The 7166-nt window shown below is 41.2% G+C and overlaps 1 long non-coding RNA gene across 1 annotated transcript; it reads right to left on the reverse strand.

Annotated features, from left to right (window-relative positions):
• Positions 1 to 4429: 4429 nt before the first annotated feature.
• LOC145438775 (uncharacterized) lies at positions 4430 to 5464 on the reverse strand. The gene is made up of 2 exons (XR_013915024.1): positions 4721 to 5464; positions 4430 to 4633 (listed from the first exon to the last, which is right to left on the reverse strand). It is a non-coding gene; the product is annotated as an uncharacterized LOC145438775 (long non-coding RNA).
• Positions 5465 to 7166: the final 1702 nt, after the last annotated feature.

The following is a 7166-nucleotide window of genomic DNA, read 5'->3' on the forward strand; positions in this document are numbered from 1 at the left end:
GTGGTTCCCAACCTTTTTTCTTTCATTCCCCATCATTTGATTATGCTGGTCTTTAAATCCCACAAATTTAAATCCCTCTATTGAACCCTGAAAAATGCTCCATTCAATAAAATTCGGTTATACTTTGTTTCGCAACGTCTGACAATAGGCATGAACAATCACCTTTCACTGCAACATAAAACTTCTCGTGTTTGTACTAAACGTGTTTGTGAACCCAATTTTGGTTATCCAGAGTTTTCAATGAGTTTTTGTGGACAACAGGCGATAGAATTACCGACCCATATATTTCAGACCAGTGTACTAGTAACCGTAATCGTGGTGTTATGCCTGCGTACATATGTATATATTGCATGTAGTCATTTTGCAAGTGCGTCTGTTCCCCGCCTGAAATCTCTGAATTCTCCACTAGTGATACTGAATTCCCTACAACGATTGGGAACCACTGGTGTAGGGTGATCTTATGTCGAAATACTATAACGATGCAATCAGCAGAACAATATCACATTTCGACATAGTCAATCACCCTAATTCCTAGCTCAAATACGATACAAGTAACTCGATGAATCAAATAAATTAGCAACCGACTGGGGAAAATATGACTCTGAAACCACGAAGGCAATGGCGCCACAAAAGGCACCAGTGAGCGTGATGGCTCATGTACAAAACGAACAATTTGTCGTGTTACATAGGCAACACCACTGATGGAAACGTATTAGGACAAGCGCGATTCATCAAAATATAGCGTTTGTGTAATTTTCTAAATTTCATCACATCATTTGCAATCCTGGTGAGTTAAGACCAACATGAACTAAGTAGAATGTGTTATACTAATACCTTTTGTAGGGTAATTGACTGCACAAAATTTGTCAAGCGTAATTCACATCGCCCACAAATCCATTATTTTTCTCCCGCTTCGTTGGAAAAGGATGGTCCTCTCCAAAAATGTGCATGGAATACGCGTCGTGTACCCAAGCCGATTTTTTAATGATCGGCCAGACCTTCGCCGTCAGGAAATTGATGCCCACCATGTATTCGTCATTTCCCTTATGGTCCGCGATGAGTTGTCTCATGTTGGGAATGGAATTTCCGTAACCTCCCCATATCTGACCGTTGATCGGAACCTTAGAATGGTTTGGGTGATCCCGCATGACATGAAATTTCCTGCCGGATTGCAGCCATTCTTCTGTGGCCAATCGTCCTCTTTCGAGCATACGATAGTCGACGTCTAGTATCGTGAAGTACTTAACGGGTTCGGTGGCGATAAGGAACCGCCAAGACATAGCCTACGATTTCCGACAGAGTTCCCCGTCATATTCACGAATTTGACGCTGTACGAGCGAAGCTCGTTTGCGATTTCAGGGTCCACGGTATTATCGACATACATCCATACCTTCCAGCCGGGATATATCGTGAACACCCTTTTCACGTTGTCAAGCGGACCATTCACATATCTCGATTCGTTTCCATAGAAAGAATAAATTAATGCGGATCAAACCCAAGTACGATTTGCAATACTATGCATTCGGCTCAAATCCGGAGAATACCGCTCTTGCGAATCAGTGCAGCGGTCGAAGTAAAATTCGATGCCGTCCATAATCCAATTTGGAAAGTCACACAGACGGAAACCGTACGGGACCTCATTCTCCCCACAGTACTTCCCGTCTTGGTTTCTTTGTCCTATTCTGATCGCCAGCGATTTTGCCGGGAAAATACCAGTGATATTCTCTTTCTTCAATATTTGATTCCATTCCAATCGATCGACCAGTTCCCGGTAGCGAGAAAGTAATATTTTCGCAAACTTTCTATTAAATGCAATGCCGAATTTGCCAGACACAACGCCTTCGCATACCCCGTCTGTCTTGATGTCACAATCCTTTTGGGAACTGTGAAGGGTAGCCGAATGATATAAGGACAGGAATTTCCGGTTGTTTTTCCGCACGTGTTCGACTAAGAATTCCCTCCAATTCGACATGAATATCATTTCACTGTCCACAAGGAACAGTATTTCGTAGCTGCTGTCTGTAAATATCTCCAATATATGTCTCATTTGTGATAATTGTTCTGGTAGTATTGTTATTTCATTTCCGTACCATGTATTCAACAAACCGTAGGTCTAGGTGTTCTTATTCTGCGGGAAAACATATATATCCACATCTGGAATGTCGTGATATCTTCTTACTACAGATGCGGTGAATCTGGAGTATCCTATTCGTTTAGTTAGGGAGACGGCCAACATGATATCTCCTGAATTTGCTCTCTGTTTCTCCAACTCCAATTCAATTACCGAATCGAGCAGGTCACCATCAGAGAGGTGGTGGAACACATCCGTGAAAGGACGAGACTTTAGACGATGAGGTAAATGACAATAACAAATGAAACCGATAATATATCCATCCTCTTCGGTAATTTCATATTGAATTGCGTAATGTCTGATAATGATCTGTGAATACAATTTAAGGTCTGTAAGTTTATCTGAATTTACCGGAACGTGAGATATAGTATGCAATATTCCGACGTATACATGAAGTTTCTGCCCTTGGAATGCCTTGCGGTAATCAACTCTAAGATCCTCATAAGCCTCATATGTTATGTCGGGCCGCAGGTAAATGGCGGAAACCCGGGCGTTCCAACAAGTTTTGCGATCTCTCGCGAATAATACGTGAATAATACTACAATAGCTGGTTACCTTGAGATTCATGTTGGACTGTTGGTGTAAAGATGTCGTTTCAAATTCTCAGCACACTCGCTGAATTTTATTATGCAAGTTGAAATCCTCACCATCATTTGTATAACTCTAACTATAAATTTTACTCGATTATTCTCATCGAGGTATTAATTGAATCGAGAATTATTAAGCAGATGTGGTGAAACTAGTCGAGAATTCTACTCACGTAATAGAAGCAGACATAGTGACGTAGAATTTCACCCACCGAGAGAAGTTGTGCTTTTCTAAGCAGGCCAAAACTACTTCGAGTTCGTAAATTCAAATGCGCCTACTTGGATATTACTCAAGGAAGTAGGTAATTATGGTTATAGTTATAAAACGCTCGTATGGGCTTACAATTCTGGAAACTGGCGTTTGAGGATGATTTGGAGAGCTGGATTCGTGCTACTACATACCAGGAGGTCGCATCTGCAACAACATAGGGAATTCGACCGAATTCTGAGGTTCCTATATGTATTGTATACATAGCTTTCAATCCAACGTCTATTGTAGTAGAATATTTATTGAACGCGAAGATTTTGTGGGCGCCTATTTTCAAGAGTTAACGGCACACTAAAGGGCAACATTTAAGTGAAAACCTCGCCCGTGCACACTGCTCACAACACTATAATGACAATATGTTCACTGTCATTGCGCGAGTCAGATCTGTGTTTCATTTAAAAGTGTTGGAGTCTACCATTATTCAATTGACTTAACCTATTTTATGCAGACAAAATGACTTTCTCTATAACTTACAAATTTCTCATTAGTTATTTTTCTTTCGTGTTTGTATCTTTATTTACAAATTGCGTTGTTAATATAGTACCGTAGGTTGCCAGTAAATTCGGCCCTCGGTAAATTTGGCCCTCGATAAATTCGGCCTCGGCAAATTCGGCCCTTGATCTATTTTGCATTATAAATGCATTTAATACGAATTATTATTCTCAGATATGGAAGTTTTACGTGCTGTGGGTGGGTAGGGGAACATCAGGGTTGGAATTGGGTTGGGGTCCATGTTGGGGTTAAGGTATCCCAAGACAATATCGACCAGGTTCAAAGGACAATATCATGAATACCAAAACAACATATAACGGCGCTGCTGTGAAATCGCATTCCAGAAAGCTAGTTATCAGTGGGGGATATATTTAAGTACAATACGAAATACGCTTTCGGCCCTGATCATACGGGTGAATACATAGCTTACGGCAACTTTCCTGATAGAAACGATGCAAATGGTTTACCATAGCAAACTGTGATTTGTCTACGATGATATTTCATGCCGACCTACGAGATTACCTTAAATTATGGTATTTAACCGTACATACAATCGCAATTGATATATGATATTGATAAGCAATAGCGACTGATACTTCTAAATACGCTCATGCACTATCCCTGGGTCATACATACTCCCTCCAGCGAAATAAATCGTTTCAACGCATCGGGGTTTTCTAAAGTTAAAATGAATAGCGACGATATCGTTTTCAACTCACCTTAGAGGTTACCAGGCTCACGAACATCCAACATTAGGAGTGCTTGAAGACTCTTGGCAGGAGATATATAGACTCATGAACCCAAAATTCATTACCTTCAACATCGCCACCAATGTCGAGTCTCTGAATAACCTAGTCTTGGAAAGAAAAAAGTCTTCCAAATTTGCCTCCATGGCTGATTCAATCACCTAATATTGATTTAGACCTTGCAAAAATCATTAAAAAAGATATCGCACCTCTGTCGCATAAACCCATAGTCCTGGACTTCATATTCGAACGATATAGGGATGCCACTGAAATATACACTGACGGCTCCAAATCAGCAGAGGGAGCCGGTTTTGCCTTTACCATCCCGTCGCTGATGATAAACTTTTCCCAGTCGTGTTCCACTCTTAAGTCAATCTTCTCCATAGAAGCACAAGCCATTCTCCACGCTCTAAAATGGATCTGCCAGAATGGCTCATACCAACAAACATATCTGATTCTATCGGACAGTCTGAGCGTGCTATCTGCTATGACCAACCTGCAGGCACCGCAAACGCAGAATGTTATATTTGAATGTGGTCGCTTGCTGAATCAAGTGGTTCAGAAAGGCGCCATTGTTGTCCTGGCCTGGGTACCGGGGCATGCTGATATCGGTGGTAATGAATTAGCTGATAAATTGGCTTGGCAAGCTGCCAGGACCAATATCGAAAATACCCCTTCTCAGACGCTTCCAGAAAAAATTAGCCACGCTGAGGCGAAAGCCGAAGTACGTCAATACTGTAGAGCGACCTGGAACGCCGAATATCAACGAAATGAGCGTGGAGGTCACTATCGAAATTTCCATAGATCATTGACTGATGGCCACTTTCCATCGATGCATCGACATAGGCTTTACGAACGAATAATATTTCGGCTTCGTTCAGGCCATTGCCGCCTGAAAGCGCATTTATATAAAATTGGATGTAGCGACACCGACCTATGCGACCATTGTACAGTACCTGATACAGTCGAGCATTTTTTGCTGCACTGCAATCGATATGATTTTCATCGGAACTTTTTAATCGACAGGGCACGCGAGCTCAAAATCACTGCAACACTCGAAAATCTACTGATCATCCCCGAAATGTTATCCCATGTTGCAGAATTTGTTATATCTTGTGGTACTTACTTGTAAATCGGTTATTGACCATATTTTGGTAAATCGCTCATTCTAGTCCGTGACGCACCTGGCCTTACAGGCGAAAAGCGTCACTCATCTTTTCATCAATAATAATAATAATAATATCGTTTTCAACTCGCCGGTTGAATCGCCTGTTTTGAAAAATTACAATGAGATATACGAGATACTAAAAGAGGTGTGACTAAAACTCAGGGAAGGGTGACCATTGTCGGTACGCTCTCTAAAGAAAAATACCAAACAATACAAAGAGATGGCATCAATCATCGTGTTCATTGTAACTTCACACGAAGCATTGGAGGTAGAATGAGCAACCGTTAATTTTCGAAATGTATACAACGGAGGGGTGATGTGAATAGGATGCTGCTCAGATAACGAACGCGAGCTCAGTAATTGATTTTAGATTGTAATGCCTCATTAGCCGTCAGGATATGTAAATAGAAATATGGTAACGCTCAATGATTAATTTCTATGCTGATCTTCATGAGCTGCTAGTTGCGGACATATGTTTGGAACCGAAATTACGCAGATTGAATATTTATTGTTTCGAAATAGGGCTGCAGCAGGGGTAAGGCAGACATCAGCAAAGCCGCAGCCGTGTCCATGAACAAAGATTATGCTGCATAGAGGATGGGCATGTCACATCAGTCAATAGTGTATTTACAGAAACTAGTTGCTCATGTAAACCCGGAAATCCACCTCCATAAAATGTCTCAAGGCATTCAAGTGTAATAGCGAAATTGGTTTTAACGATGGGACATGGAACGGTAGTGGAGCTCTCGGCTAACCAGCCCTCTCGTACGTGAGTCGTGAGTCGCAGATTGCATGTTGCAACTACGTGAAGACCACGGCTCGGAATTTATACCTGGTATCAATCGAATGATATTGTCTCATTGATTCCGAAACTATATATAATATTAATAAGAATTCCAGACCTCAAAATGAAATGTGAGAAACTGTGGCGATGAAAAATAAACATTGTACCAATAGTCAATAGTCATTGGCGCTACATGGATCGTAAGCAAAAAAACCATGAGACATATCCAGCAGATTCCGAGAAACGTTCGATTCGACATGATCCAAAAGATCGCCTTGTTGGGCACCTTCGGGAGGCCTTGACTACTGGCCACTGGACTAAAATTATACGCTTGAGCAAGTGAATCACAGCATAATTTCTGTAACTTCGATTCTTCATGTTCAATCATGTCTACCTCTGCTCTGCAACCCTCGCCAATTCTTCATCTACCGCAATTCTGTAACCTGACCTCTTGATGTAGGCTATAGCAAAGGAATAACAATTTGACTGTATTACTGAACTTTCAAAAATTTACTACAATCTCGCCATTTTTCTTTGAGAGCAGGTTGCTCCCCGGATTATGTGTGTATTTACCAGTTTTACTGTGAATAAAGAATATAATAATGTAAGGGCACCAGCATCGCCAAAATATCAGGAAACGTATAAATTAAACAGTAAGATAGACTTTGTTGTTCGCAATGACTGCGCAGTGAACTACGAGGCTTGTATAATGTATATACAAGTTAAACTGGCGCACCGAATGATGACCCAGTAATGTGACAATGGCAACACATTGAAACTAAAGACAGTACAGGCCAAGGTGCACCCTTCTTAGCGAAAAGAGTGTGTGTATATTCACATCCGTATATCAGGGGTGGTACACAGGTAGAAATACATTTTTTCGCTAAGCGTGTGTATGGGCTGAGGTGGATGTCGGTCTAAAAGGATCGCAACTTTGTGTCGTTCGATATCCTCCTATTTGTTCATTACATCGCATTGTGTCTTATCGCA

The sequence above is a fragment of the Botryllus schlosseri genome, chromosome 5 (genome assembly GCF_051294905.1).
Source record: "Botryllus schlosseri isolate E-star chromosome 5, Bs_hap1, whole genome shotgun sequence".
Classification (NCBI taxonomy): Eukaryota; Metazoa; Chordata; class Ascidiacea; order Stolidobranchia; family Styelidae; genus Botryllus; species Botryllus schlosseri.